This window comes from Anabrus simplex, chromosome 1 (assembly GCF_040414725.1).
Source record: "Anabrus simplex isolate iqAnaSimp1 chromosome 1, ASM4041472v1, whole genome shotgun sequence".
In the NCBI taxonomy this organism is placed as follows: domain Eukaryota; kingdom Metazoa; phylum Arthropoda; class Insecta; order Orthoptera; family Tettigoniidae; genus Anabrus; species Anabrus simplex.
This window is the reverse complement of record NC_090265.1, coordinates 650,472,323-650,488,546: the sequence shown is the minus strand read 5'-3', so window position 1 is coordinate 650,488,546 and position 16,224 is coordinate 650,472,323.

Below are 16,224 nucleotides of genomic sequence, written 5' to 3'. Positions count from 1 at the left end.
AGCCAGATTAAATTGATATAACAAATAACGTAGTTCAACCTATTCAATACAAGAAAATAAGAAATGTAACGTTACATTCCTATTTAATTATAAGTGGAAGCGGTACCAGTTTCGACCCCAATCTGGGTCATCATCAGCCGAATAAAATGCAAAAACAATGCATAGGTAAATGCATTGTTTTAGAAAGTCTATATCTTTTCCTAATTTAGCAATCTTGATCTTTAGGCCCATGTAAGGCTTTTATGTTTAGCTTGGTTAGCTTGTGCATTTAAAGATAAAAATTTCATGATGTTCCATATTGAACTGTATCACAATTAAATTGAAATAACAAATAACGTAGTTCAACCTATTCAATACAAGTAAATAAGAAATGTAGTGTTACATTCCTATTTAATTATAAGCGGAAGTGGTAACGTAGTTCAACCTATTCAATACAAGTAAATAAGAAATGTAGTGTTACATTCCTATTTAATTATAAGTGGAAGCGGTACCGGTTTCGACCCCAATCTGGGTCATCATCAGCCGAATAAAATGCAAAAACAATGCATAGGTAAATGCATTGTTTCAGGAAGTCGATATCTTTTCCTAATTTAGCAATCTTGATCTTTTGGCCCATGTAAGGCTTTATGTTTAGCTTGGTTAGCTTGTGCATTTAAAGATAAAAATTTCATGATGTTCCATATTGAACTGTATCACAATTAAATTGAAATAACAAATAACGTAGTTCAACCTATTCAATACAAGTATATAAGAAATGTAGTGTTACATTCCTATTTAATTATAAGCGGAAGCGGTAACGTAGTTCAACCTATTCAATACAAGTAAATAAGAAATGTAGTCTTACATTCCTATTTAATTATAAGCGGAAGTGGTACCGGTTATAATTAAATTGGAATGTAACACTACATTTCTTATTTACTTGTATTGAATGGGTTGAACTACGTTATCTGTTATTTCAATTTAATTGTGATACAGTTCAATATGGAACATCGTGAAATTTTTATCTTTAAACAGACAGCCAGATGGCGTCAAATTGAAATGTCTGCACACGGTAGCTGAGGCCATATGATTATTATTATTATTATTAGGAACGGTGTTGAAAACATTTAGATAGTAGGTAGATAGAAATATTCTTTGATCATCAAGCTCCAACTAATACTGTGATTCATAAATTAGTTAAGTGTCGGCAGCCCTGAAGATGGTTTTCCGTGGTTTCCCATTTTCACACCAGGCAAATGCTGGGGCTGTACCTTAATTAAGGCCACGGCCACTTCCTTCCCAGTCCTAGCCCTTTCCTGTGCCATCGTCGCCATAAGACATATCTGTGTCGGTGCGACGTAAAGCCAATAGGTAAAAAAAAAAAATTAGTTAACAAATAATGGTGAGTCTTTGAATAATAAGCAAAGACAATGATAAATATTGCCTACAGAAGTAGTTACCATATCTGTAGTAATGTAATGAGAGCTCCAGAGTTTGTCTAAAAAGAATCAGGAGCTAGATGTATTTATTTTGACTATTTAACAAATAACTTCAAAATTAAATGGTATTGATAATAAGGTGCACAAAAAACAAATTTAACACATTGGTATACAGAGAAAAAATCTTTCAGTTCAGAAATATATGGTCTACAAATTTGTCTACAAGGGAAATATTCTACATTTAAGAAAAGGCTAGGTGAACAATTGATAGGGAATCTTCTACCTGAGCGACAGCTCTAAATGCAGATCATTGACTGAATGATTGAGAGATGGATGTTTTTGGAAGTAGGAGGAAGGGAAAAGGTAGGAAAGGGAAATATAGAGTAGAGGATAGGAAAAGACAGGTGGAACAGGGTCATGGGAAGGAGAAAAGGGAGGAGGAAGTAGCTTCTGCAACTATCAGGAAAGATAGGGCTGACCAGGAGGGGAGGGGATCAAATGAGGTGGGTAGGGTTGAGGCTCTGGTCATGGGGGATTCCATCATTAGACACGTGGGGAAAGTGTGTGGAGGAAAGGGAACCAGGGTAGAATGTTATCCAGGAATTAGGTTGAGGCAGATGTTGAGGAAAGTAGAAGAGAGGGAGGAGGGGAAGGAGAAGGTGGTAGTGTTGGTACCAACAACGTAAGGCAAGCTGATATAAGTACCAAAATAGTTGGAGATGTGTGGGATCTGGTAAATGCAGCACGGGTGAAGTTTAAGAAAGCGGAGATTGTTATTAGCGGAATACTGTGTAGGAGGGATACTGACTGGAGGGTGATTGGGGATTTAAATGAGACTATGGAGTGGGTATGTGGGAAACTGGGAGTGAAATTTCTAGATCCTAATGGGTGGGTAGGAGATAGGGATCTACGCTCGGATGGCCTTCATTTAAACCGCAGTGGTACGTATAAGTTAGGAAATTTGTTTGGAAGGGTAATAGGGAGGTACATTCAGGGAAACGGGATGGTCTAGGGAGCGGTGATAAGGGAACAGGGAACTGGAAATCAAGTAGGGATGACATAAAATTGTTGGTGTTGAAATGTAGAAGTATTGTAAAGAAAGGAATAGAATTAAGTAATTTAATAGATATATATTTACCAGATATTGTAATAGGAGTTGAATCATGGCTGAGAAATGATATAATGGATGCAGAAATTTTCTCAAGGCACTGGAGTGTGTATCGTAGAGATAGGATAGGAATGGTGGGAGGGGGAGTGTTCATTCTGGTAAAAGAAGAATTTGTAAGCTACGAAAAAGTTAAAGATGAGACACATGAAATTCTAGGTGTAAGGCTCATTTCTAAAGATAATAGGCAACTTGATATATTTGGAGTGTACAGATCGGGAAAGGGTAGCACTGACGCGGATTCGGAATTATTTGATAGGATAGTCAGCTATGTGGGAAACGACATGGAAAGAAATGTGATTGTAGCGGGAGATCTGAATTTGCCAGATGTCAATTGGGAAGGAAATGCGAACAACAGGAAGCATGACCAACAAATGGCAAATAAGTTAATATGGGAAGGACAGCTGATTCAGAAAGTGATGGAACCAACCAGAGGGTAAAATATCCTGGATGACGTGCTGATAAAACCAGATGAGCTCTATAGGGAAACTGAAGTAATAGATGGTATTAGTGATCATGAAGCTGTTTTTGTCGTAGTTCAAAATAAATGTGATAGTAAGGAAGGTCTTAAAAGTAGGACTGTTAGGCAGTACCATATGGCTGATAAAGCAGGCATGAGGCAGTTTCTAAAATGTTACTATGATCGGTGGAAAACGGTAAATAAAAATGTAAACAGACTCTGGGATGGGTTTAAAGAAATTGTTGAGGAATGCGAAAACAGGTTTGTACCATTAAGGGTGGTAAGGAATGGTAAAGACCCACCTTATTATAACAGAGAAATAAAGAGACTAAGAAGGAGGTGCAGACTGGAAAGAAATAGAGTTAGAAATGGCTGTGGAAGTAAGGAGAAATTGAAGGAACTTAGTAGAAAATTGAATCATGCAAAGAAGGCAGCTAAGCATAACATGATGGCAAGCATAATTGGCAGTCATACAAATTTTAGTGAAAAATGGAAGGGTATGTATAGGTATTTTAAGGCAGAAACAGGTTCCAAGAAGGACATTCCAGGAATAATTAATGAACAAGGGGAGTGTGTATGTGAGGATCTTCAAAAGGCAGAAGTATTCAGTCAGCAGTATGTAAAGATTGTTGGTTACAAGGATGATGTCGAGATGGAGGAGGAGACTAAGGCCAAAGAAGTAATAAAATTTACATATGATAACAATGACATTTACAATAAGATACAAAAGTTGAAAACTAGAAAAGCGGCTGGAATTGATCAGATTTCTGGGGATATACTAAAGACAATGGGTTGGGATATAGTACCGTATCTGAAGTACTTATTTGATTATTGTTTGGTCAGAGGAGCTATACCAGATGAATGGAGAGTTGCTATAGTAGCCCCTATGTATAAAGGAAAGGGTAGACATAAAGCTGAAAATTACAGGCCAGTAAGTTTGACATACATTGTATGTAAGCTTTGGGAAGGCATTCTTTCTGATTATATTAGACATGTTTGTGAAATTAATAACTGGTTCAATAGAAGGCAATTCGGTTTTAGGAAAGGTTATTCCACTGAAGCTCAACTTGTAGGATTCCAGCAAGATATAGCAGATATCTTGGATTCTGGAGGTCAAATGGACTGTATCGCGATTGACCTGTCTAAAGCATTTGATAGGGTGGATCATGGGAGACTACTGGCAAAAATGAGTGCAATTGGACTAGACAAAAGAGTGACTGAATGGGTTGCTATATTTCTAGAAAATAGATCTCAGAGAATTAGAGTAGGTGAAGCTTTATTGACCCTGTAATATTTAAGAGGGGAATTCCTCAAGGCAGTATTATCGGACCTTTATGTTTTCTTATATATATAAACTAGCAAGATACCCGTGCTTCGCTACGGAATTATACTGAAATTTATAATTGAATGCTTATTGTTTTAGATATATAATCCGCCGAAATTCGCGATCTGACTCGTTTTCTGCGAGAATCCACCAAAATTCCCGATCTGACTGGTTTTCTATTATTTTACAGCACGTTTCCTCCCACTTTTCAATCTTCCTTTCCAGCAATCGATTTCGTACTTCCCGGGCTAGGCTCAGGTATTCCTCCCAGTCAGTTGGGTCCGTAAATCTTTGCCATCTTTTCCTATAATCATTTTTAATATGGATAAAATCCTTCAGGAGATCCGGCGTGGTGTCATATTGGGTGCCTTGGCGGCACTGAACCCGCGGCCGGACTACATTCCTAGTCATTACCCGTCCAGGAGCCGTTTCCAGCGTGGTCAGCACATCTGACGATGGTCCGGATTATTATTATTAGCCTATTATTATTATTATTATTATTATTATTATTATTATTATTATTATTATTATTATTATTATTATGTGTTGCTGGAATGGCTGATGACAGGGAAAACCGGAGTATCCGGAGAAAAACCTGTCCCGCCTCCGTTTTGTCCAGCACGAATGTCACATGGAGTGGCCGGGATTTGAACCACGGAACTCAGCTGTGAGAGGCCGGCGTGCTGCCGCCTGAGCAACGGAGGATCCTTATAAGTACATTAATAACAGTAAAATCAATTGGTCTCACCTCCTTCTACACCCCACCGCCGTTAAGTTTATTTACCGCCGCCCCCCCCCCCCCCAAAAAAAATTAAAAGAATGCTTGTTTCTTTATGTTTAAGGGAGATTCCAAACACCAATGTTCACGACTATTACCTTCAGTTTTGAGATATAAGTATCCCCAAAAAAATAATTTACTTTTTTCACTTCATTTCACAATACTCCCCCCCCCCCCACTAAGTGAATTTTCCCGCAAAACATACTTGTTTCTTTAATAGTAAAGGATCTTCTAAATACCAATTTTATCACGACTCTAACTTCTTCAGCTTTGATTTATGTGTCCTCATGAAAGGAATTCAACTCCTTTACACTCCCGCCCTCAAAGATGGTTTCCCCACCAAAACGCGTTTTTTTGTTTTTTTTTGTTTTTTGTTTTTGTTTTTAAAGGAGATCCAAAAACGAATTTTCACGTCAGTAACAACTTTAGTTTTTATTAGATGTATGTATTCTCATACAATTAAGTCAATTTTTCAATTCTTTCACCCCCCTCCCCCTTTCATTGGATTTTCCGAGAATACGTGTTTCTTTACTTAAAGCAGATTGCAAATATCAAATTTCACGTCTGTAACATCTTCATTTTTGAGATATCAGTAGCCTAATTAAAAGAATTCAACACCATTTTCAGTTCCTTTTACCCCCCCCCCCCTCCAAGTGGTATTTCCGAAAACTAAAAATACATGTTTCTTTATGTTTAATAGAGAAAAAAATACCATTTTTCACTTCTGTAACATGTCAAGTTTTTTAGATATATTGTAAAAATTCTCATTTTAAAATTTCACCCCTTTTGAGTTCCCCTTAAGTGGAATTTCCAAAAACAAACCACCCATGTTTCTTTACATTTACAGGAGATTCCAAACACCCACTTTTTACGTCTGTAACATTTTACGTTTCCAAGATATTCTGTAGATATAGTCTTTCAAAAAATTCACCCCAATTTGTCACTCCTGTTTAAACGCCATTAATTGGATTTTCCAAAAACTAAAAAATACGTGTTCCTTCATTTTTAAAGGAGATCCCATATGCAAATTTTCAGTTCTGTAATATCTTCCGTTCCTGAGATATATGTATCCTCATTAAAGGCATTCAACCCATTTTTCACCCTTTTACACCCCTCCTATTGGGATTTACAGGAAACAAAAAAAATACGTGTTCCTTTATTTTTAGAGGAGTTTCTAACTACCAATTTTTACATCTGTAAATTTTAAAGTTTTAAGATGTAGACACACTCATTTTAAAAAATTCACCCCCCTTTTCACCCCCCAATAATTGGATTTTCCAAAAACGAAAAAATACGTGTTTCTTTACTTTTAAAGTAGATCCCAAATACCAATTTTCAGGTCTGTAATATCTTCAGGTTCTGAAATACAAGTATCCCCATTAAAGGCATTCAACCCATTAACCACCCTTTTACACTTCCTATTGGGATTTTCCGAAAACAAAAGAATACGTGTTTCTTCATTTTTAAAGGAGATTCTAAATACCAGTTTTTACATCTATAAACTTTAAAAGTTTTGAGATATAGATACACACATTTTAAAAAATCACCCTCATTTCACCCCTCATTAATTTGATTTTTCAAAAACAAAAAATACATGTTTCATTATTTTTAAAGGAGATCCCAAACACCAATTTTCAGGTCTGTAATATCTTCAGTTTCTGAGATATAAGCAGCCTCATTAAAGGCATTCAACCCCTTTTTTCAACCCCTTTTCACCCCTCCTATTGTGATTTTCCGAAAACAAAAAAATACGTGTTTCTTTATTTTTAATGAAGATTCTAAATACCAATTTTTACATCTGCAAACTTTAAAAGTTTGGAGATATAGATTCACTCATTTTAAAAATTCACCCCCTTTTCACCCTCCCATTAATTGGATTTTCCAAAAACAAAAAAAATACAGGTTCCTTTATTTTTAAAAGAGATCAAAATTACCAATTTTTAGGTCTGTAATATCTTCAGTTTCTGAGATATAAGTACCGGTATCTGATTAAAGGCATTCAACCCCTATTTCACCCTTTTTCACCCCTCCTATTGGGATTTTCTGAAAAAAAAAATACGTATTTCCTTATTTTAAAAGAAGATTCTAAATACCAATTTTTACATGTGTAAACTTTTAAAGTTCTGAGATATAGATACACTCATTTTAAAATTTCACCCCCCTTTTCGACGGAATATCCAAAAATCCTCTCTTAGCGAGCACCTACATCTTAATATGAATGTATCCCCAAAATTTCATTTCTTTATGTCCAGTAGTTTTGGCTCGGCGATGATGAATCAGTCAGTCAGTCAGTCAGTCAGTCAGTCAGGACAAGCTATTTTATATATATAGATGATATGAGTAAAGGAGTGGAATCGGAGGTAAGGCTTTTTGCGGATGATGTTATTCTCTATAGAGTGATAAATAAGTTACAAGATTGTTGAGCAACTGCAACGTGACCTCGAAAATGTTGTGAGATGGACAGCAGGCAATGGTATGTTGATAAACGAGGTTAAAAGTCAGGTTGTGAGTTTCACAAATAGGAAAAGTCCTCTCAGTTTTAATTACTGCGTTGATGGGGTGAAAGTTCCTTTTGGGGATCATTTTAAGTATCTAGGTGTTAATATAAGGAAAGATCTTCATTGGCGTAATCACATAAATAGGATTGTAAATAAAGGGTACAGATCTCTGCACATGGTTATGAGGGTGTTTAGGGGTTGTAGTAAGGATGTAAATGAGAGGGCATATAAGTCTCTGGTAAAACCCCAACTAGAGTATGGCTCCAGTGTATGGGACCCTCACCAGGATTACCTGATTCAAGAACTGGAAAAAAACCAAAGAAAAGCAGCTCGATTTGTTCTGGGTGATTTCCGACAAAAGAGTAGCGTTACAAAAATGTTACAATGTTTGGGTTGGGAAGAATTGAGAGAAAGAAGAAGAGCTGCTCGACTAAGTGGTATGTTCTGAGCTGTCAGCGGAGAGATGGCGTGGAATGACATTAGTAGATGAATAAGTTTGAATGGTGTTTATAAAAGTAGGAAAGATCACAATATAAAGATAAAGTTGGAATTCAAGAGGACAAACTGGGGCAAATATTCATTTATAGGAAGGGGAGTTAGGGATTGGAATAACTTACCAAGGGAGATGTTCAATAAATTTCCAATTTCTTTGAAATCATTTAGGAAAAGGCTAAGAAAGCAACAGATAGGGAATCTGCCACCTGGGTGACTGCCCTAAATGCAGATCAGTATTGATTGATTGGTTGTCGGCTTTATCAGAATAACACAATTATATGAATGTGTTACTGAAGACAACTGAATCACAATATTAGAGCAAAGAAGCTGTAAAGATGTTTGAGAATGCAATTGTGATGATTTGATATAAGAAGTGCACTAGGTTAGGATGACCAAACATCCTGTTTTTTATGATATCGTCCCTTTTTTCAGTAGTTGGTCTCGTTGTGCCAACAAATCTTTGACGGAATGCATAATCTCCTGGTTTTTTTTCATATTCGTCTCTTCATATCCCACTTTTCTTGTGATATTTTCATCCGTGTACAGTTCAAGATTCAAATTTTATTCGTGAGATGGCGTCAGGGGAGTGACACTTCATAGGAAGTATCCAAAGTGGTTTTGAACCGGCAACTTAACTTCACCAACCAACCAACACTGTACTGTAATTCTCTTTCCTAGGGTAATTTTGCAAATAATTCTCTTTCCTAGGATTAGTTTTCTAAGCTGTGGTTGGCAGTATACATGCCGAAGCGCGCAGAACAACAAATTTGTAACATCGTTGCATGCGAGAGAAACTTGCTTATGTGGCAAGTAATAGTGCTTGGTACACAAAAACTTGTTGACATTCCGTTACATTTAACGTCTTGTAATGTTTACAAGCATGCGACTTTCGGTACTCTTCTGTTCTTAATCATGACAAGTTGTTCTGTAATTTTTTATCAGTAGTTGAGTGTAATTTCACAGATGCATTAAAGGAAGAATTACATTTTCTTAAGGAAGACCAAGAAAAAGTATTGTGTACTTTATGCAAAGGTGATTTTCTATCGAACATGGCAATCAATCGGACATATCCCAACACGTGCAAAAGAAGAAGAAGAAGAAGAAGAAGCATAAAGTGGCAGAGGCTGCTAGGAGTTCAAGCTATAAATGCAAGGGAAAGAGGATGAAGAAGGGAAACATCTTGCTTCTGAAGGAGTTTTGTTTACATTCCATACAGTTAAACATAACCATTCCTTCTGATCGATGGATTGCACATAAACTCTTGTGCGTAGTTTATTTGAAAATAAGTTTACATGTGGGAGAACCAAGTGTGAGGCCATCATAGCGAACGTCTTTGCTCCTTTTGCATTATGCGAAATCACCAGTGGCTTGCAAAATGCCAGATATGTGTCAGTTAAGGTGGTTGTGGTTTGAAGTATCAACCCTAAGTTAGTTCCAGTACTTTTAGGGTATTTCATACCAATTAAAAGCATCCAAAGAAAATTTCTTGAGTTTCAAGCACTTTCTGGGAAAACAGCAGAGATGTTAACAAACCACATTCTTTGCATCTTGGAAAGTTAACTGACATAATTATTGCTTTCTGTGGTGATAACTGCAACACCAGTTTCAGTGGGGTTGAAAGAAAAGGCACCAACAATGTATTTTCAAGTTAAGGCAGGAGATAAATGAGAACATTTTTGGAATAGGTTGTACGCATTGTACATGACAGCACGCAGACAAGTGCTGACATTTTACGAAATGATGTTTACATAATTGTTAACAATATTTTCACATTTATGCTGTTGGGAATGGCTGAATTGAAGAGCTTGTGTGGGTTTGTGGATGTTGAATACAAGCAGATATTGGGAACTGTAAAAACAAAATGGCTTTTGTAACAACCTCCTAAAACAATAATTGCCACCACCATCCGTCTTACAACCAGCTGTTAACAGACTTATTGATATGTTTGATGGTCTCAAGTTTTATTTTCTTTCACAAGCAACGTGTCAGAGTGCTAGAAATGAAGAGGGCAGAAAAGAATACAGGCGACTAAAGAATCAAGTGGATAGAAAGTGCAAGGTAGATAATTTCGAGTTCCTGGAAACTGTCAACTTTCCTCACTTTATCTTGGTATTTCTTCGATGAGACATCCCACAAAGAAGGCCTTCCTATTATACCAGTATCATTAATTAAGTTGAGAGTGATCTCCTTGCTCCACTCCATTTTTGACTATAAATTACAGTATAGTGCAGAGAGAACGATACGTTCACATACTGTATTCGTAGCTTGTAACTATAATCCTAATTATTTCACGAGAAGCATGTCATTTAAGCTATCTGTTGGCATGGAAACAGCATGGAAAGTTGCCAAAGCTGTGCCGACATCTGACAAACAACGAATTGACTTGACAGGTTTTTCATTTGGAACAGAAAACACACCAACATATTAAAAGTGTTAACCTCAACATTTTGAGTTAACATGCAAAGTCAATTGGAAGACACAATGACAACATATATGTCAATTTAACATGTTGGTATTAAATGTTAATCAGTGGTGACAGGCCTTTGCAGCTGCACGATCCATACCGTACAGCCAGCTCTCTCAGCGATACAGATATTCTACTTGATCAACAGGAAACTGACGAATACAACGCTGAAGCATCAAAAATATATAAGGAAGAACTAACTATAACAATTATTTTACTAAACTTTGAGAAAATCTTCATACACTGCCATCTTTGAATATATAAGTGCTCTCCTCATCAATGGGATTGCGACTGATGAGGCGAGAGCCTATCTGTTCACAGATGGCAGTGTATGGAGATTGTCCTTATCCTTTCGTGTTTTCATGTTTGTCTCCTCTTACTGTTGCTGAATATTACGAGCAGCACATTCACTTTTGCTTCAGACTGGGTAAAATGTTTACAGAAATGTACCAAATGAAGAAGAGAGTTTATGACTATCGACACATGAGTCTTGCGGGGAAGAAAGTGCAGCAAGTCAGGGCAGGTAAAGTTGAACATGAAAGTGTTGTTGATGGTCTTTCGCGACATACTGTTATGCACAATGAATACCAATCTTCTTCTTCTTACTCCACTTTTCCCACATCTGTGGGGTCGCACATATGGATTTGGCCCTGTTTTACGGCCGGATGCCCTTCCTGACGCAACCCTATATGGAGGGATGTAATTACTATTGCATGTTTCTGTGGTGGTTGGTAGTGTTGGATGTTGTCTGGATATGAAGAGGAAAGTGTTGGGACAAACACAAACACCCAGTCCCCAGGCCAGAAGAATTAATGTGATTAAAATCCCCGACCTGCTAGGGAATCAAACTCAGGACCCTCTGAACCAAAGGTCTCAACATTGACCATTCAGTCAATGAGTCACACCATGAATACCATTATGAGGGTCAGATGGTCTTATTTCGGAAGTCTTATTTTGTTCGAGAGAAAATGTCAGCAGAAAAACACCAGACTTGTGGAGAAAAAAATTCCTAGACCTTCTGCCATAAAGGTAGGTTTACACCGGAAACTTACAGTACAGAAGTGGATATTTTGTATCATTTCTTCCATTCAAGACAAGTGAAGAGTGTTTAAATTTTTAACATTTGTATAGGACATGTGCAAGTAGTTTCAATATGTACAGTAGAAGTCCACTATAGCGAGTACGGCATATAACGAGAATTCCGTTATAGCGACGACTTTTTTCTGTCCCTTCAAAATTCCTATATTAAACTGTGTATCGTCCTTCGGTTACAGCGATAACCCTATCACTGGCGCATCCGTTATTACGAGCGATTAAGCGCGCCCGATTTTTTCCGTTACCGATATTTATGCACCCCAGCGATGATATTGCATGCGATCGATTACCTTCGGCATCGTTTCCTCGCTATGTGCACTAGCGATTTCTCGTCGACATTCGAAGGCGATGTCGGAGTCGATTAGTAATATCCGTCGACAGCTGTTCCGTAAAGAAAATTCGAAATGAAAGAGAACATATGTTCGTAATAAATGCATAAATAACGTGTCAGATAACGGTCGTTAACTCGTTAAAAATTAAGGCTGACTAAACCACCGCTTAATTTTGAGGCTAAATACTGCAATTAAGTAAGAATGGGACACACCTCGAGATATGGCAGAGTGCTTAATTGATTTCATACGTTAGTTTGTATTTTGTCGCGTCTGGTTAAATTACAGAAAGGCTATTATGAAAATTTATAGCGAGAAAGGTATAATTTCTCTACCAGCGCCTGAAGTGTGTTTTCATCATACGTTTAGTACGGTTAAGTTAGGATACGTAACGCTGTCTGAATAAGAAAACTGAAACGTTTGCAACAAAATACGATCGATCAACTTCGGTACGGTATAGTTTTCTCACTTTGTACATTTGCGAGCTCTCTCGACATTCAAAGGCGATGTTGGAGTTGATTAGTAATACCCATCGACTGCTGTTCTCTAAAGAAAATTCGAAATGAAAAAGAGGATAACACGTTTTCGTAATAAATGCGTAAATGACGTGGCTGATAGCAGTTGTTAATTCGTAAAATTAAAGACTGAATAAACGATATCTTAATTTTACTGTTATATGCGGAAATTACGTAAGAATGTCATACACCTCAAGATATGGCGGAGTATATAACTGATTTCAGAGGATATTTCATATCTTCTCGCGTCTAGTTACGGCTATTTACATGTAAATTTTTGGCGAGGAGGTTATTTCTCTACATGCGTTTCAAATGTGTTTTCATGATAGGCTACAAATACGGTTGGGTTAGGTGACGCTGTTTGAAGAAGAAAGCTCAGGTGTTTGCCACAGAAATCTCTGGAGTGATACCATATTTCTCCGACTTCAAGACTTTTTTTTTCTCAGAATGTCATGCGAAAACTCAAGGGTTGTTGCATTTGCGGCCTAACAGCAAGTTAAAAGATACCACTGACAACTACCGCGGTAACCACGCTGCTTCTTTTCACACGCGCACAGAACTCTTTGACAATAAACGATCGCCTCTTTACTACACATCGCTACCGGTTGTACAGTGTACAGTGCCTGTGTGTTTCTAAAATTTGCAGGATGGCATCAAAACATGCGACCCTTCGAATTCTTAGAAAAGCCATGGCTACTCAGTGGCAGAGTCATAACGCGTCTATTGCACTTGACGCTTAGTAAAATGAAGGCTTATAGACAGCAGGAATATTTTCGTGGTGGATAGTCGTATTGTAAAGATACGTGGAAAAGACAAATTCTCAACAGGTTCTAGTCGATATTATGATGCCAAGTTTAAGTTAATGTTTATTAAACACTCGGAAATGTAGAATAATTGTGCAGCCGCAAGAAAATATGGCATAGGCCTAACTAAAGCCAATATTTGGCGTTAGCGTGAAGACAAAAGTAATAATAATAATAATAATAATAATAATAATAATAATAATAATAATAATAATAATAAATGCGTACCGGTACTGTACAAAAAATGCATTCAGTGGTCCGCAACAAGGACGCTTTAAAGAAGTCGATGATGAAATTGTGAGGTATGTGCACGAAAAACGCAAGGGCGATTGGCCATACCGTGGCGCAATAAACTCGTTCGTTGACTTTCAACGTTCGCGATTAGGCCTATACATCGCTAGCCGTTGAATTTGGCCGCACCCGACAAGCGAGACGTGCGTGTAGCGGTAGCCGGTTATATCTGACGCTGCATAAAAGTAACAGTTTTATAGACAGCAAGAATAATTTCCTGATGGTTCGTTGTATTGTAGAGACGTATGGAATAGATATTGCCGGAAAATTTTCAACGAGTCATCTTCGGTATTATGATGCCAATGTTAAGTTAATGGTCCTTAAACCCGCGGAAATAAAGAATAATTGTGCAGCCGCAAAAAAAATGAAATACGGCGTGACGAAAGTCAATGTTCGGCGTCTAAAAATAGTCTAAAAATAGGTAGGCTTGTATGATTTTACAAACATTTTTTGAGCCTGATTTAAATTTTTTGAAGGAAAAAAGTGGGGTTAATCTTGGATTCGGAGGAATACGGAAATATAATTTTTTCAGAATGAAATTAAACACACACTTTCACGTAGTATCGGATTACGAAAACTAGCAAACAAGTAAGTCGTAGTGTGGATATTATCTGCGGAAACGCAAGTTTTGAACAAACTGATTGCCGTTTCATACCGACTTTAAAGCGCATGAAGGGTTTTCCGGCTTTTACATAAAAATCGGATATAACGACAATCCGTTATAGCGAGTAAAATTTTCGCTGTTATGAATTCTCGCTATAACGGACTTCTACTGTATTTATTTAGGATATGGTAAACGTGTATACAATATACAGGTAAAGGTAGGTACATATACACTAAATGATTTCACAACTATATGCCAATATAACATTCAACATTTCATATTCTTATCAAGGCATCTATCCACTGACGTCGTTTGACCAATCTCCAACTGGGCGAGCTGGCCATATGATTAGGGGCGCACAGCTGTGAGCTTGCATCCAGGAGATAGTGGGTTCGAGCTCCACTGTTGGCAGCCCTGAAGGTGGTTTTCCCTGGTTTCCCATTTTCACACCAAGCAAATGCTGGAGCTGTACCTTAATTAAGACCACAGCAACTTCCTTCCCGCTCCTAGCCCTTTCCTATCCCATCGTCACCATAAGACCTATCTGTGTCACTGCAACGTAAAGCAAATTGTAAAAAAAATAAACCAATCTCCATGATAAGCTTGTAAGCCACATTCACTCACAATATACTAGATTGTCTGGTCAGGAGCACCAGTCATGCTGGGGAGTAATAGTTTATTCCCCACTTAAACAGGGAATAGGCACAGACTCCATGCTAGAACAAATCCTGTTAAGTGCAACCCATGTTCTTCTTGGAGGATCAGCCCCAGAGGAGCTCTGATCATTCATTTTGTCAGGAAGTAGCAAGCGTTGAAAGTCTGTTTTTGATGTCAGATCTTCCATCCAATGAACAAAGTGGTTGAAATTGCTTACAGTTAGCATATGGGCAATAGCAGATTGGTGGAGATCTGGACCTTAGCCAGTTTACTTTGAGGTCATGAATGTCATCATGGATGGGCAACACATAGTTCTCGACAATATGATTATATTTCCTTTGCAAGTGCTTGTAGTCTGCAAAGAGAAGGTGGTACAGTCGAACCTCTCTTCTGCGGACATTGTCGGTTACGTGGAAAAATGTCCGTTGCGAGAGGTATCCACTAAAACAAGGTTGAAAACTTAACCTAACATTTTAATGGCAAAGAACATCCATCTTAAATATAAGCATACATCATTATTTTGATTATTCTAAATCATTTCTAAGTAAATATTTGCCTGGGAGATATTAGAAGTGATTTTACAGCCATTACAATCATTACAGCTTTGGGAACTAATCATTCAGCTGGATGTGTAATTTAGCACATTTTTCTTTAATGCAATATTCTCTAGAAGGGAATAACAACCCAGTGTGACTGTGTGTCTGGAGTTTTCAGGTTATTTGTGATTTCTCGTTTTTCTTCTTGTAACACTGGTCCACTCACTCAGTTTCTTTGCTCAAACTCATTTGAATTACTCATATACCTCAATACTCACTTCTGCAAAATCTGACTACCATTTTCTTTTCATTCCTCGATTCCTTTTCTTCTCCCACTCAATTAAAATTTTATTTTTATTCTTCACAAATGTGTTTTCCCATAGGTTTAATTTTTCAGGGAGCTTTTCTCACTGAAAATCCTTTCACACTACATGTTTTCTTGTCTCGAGATCTAAATGCGTTCATCCATCCTACTCATGTTTACTGGGCGATTGAAATACTATGGTATTTCTGCCTCAACAATCAGCACATGAAAGTGTCTTCTTTGTATCAAGTTTAACTGAACTACCTGACCTTTAACATATCAGCAACAATCTGAGTTATGAATAGAATGATACAAGATATGCTAGAAGATCCCTTGGTAACTTGTGAGTAAGCAGTCACTGGTAGCATTCCTAGGCAACTAGAATTCTAGAACACAAGACTGCCCTAACAAAAGATTTGGAAAGAGCCCTATACAGAACAATTAACTTCTCGTCAGCATTCCTATGTACGTTTCATTCTTTCTTTTCC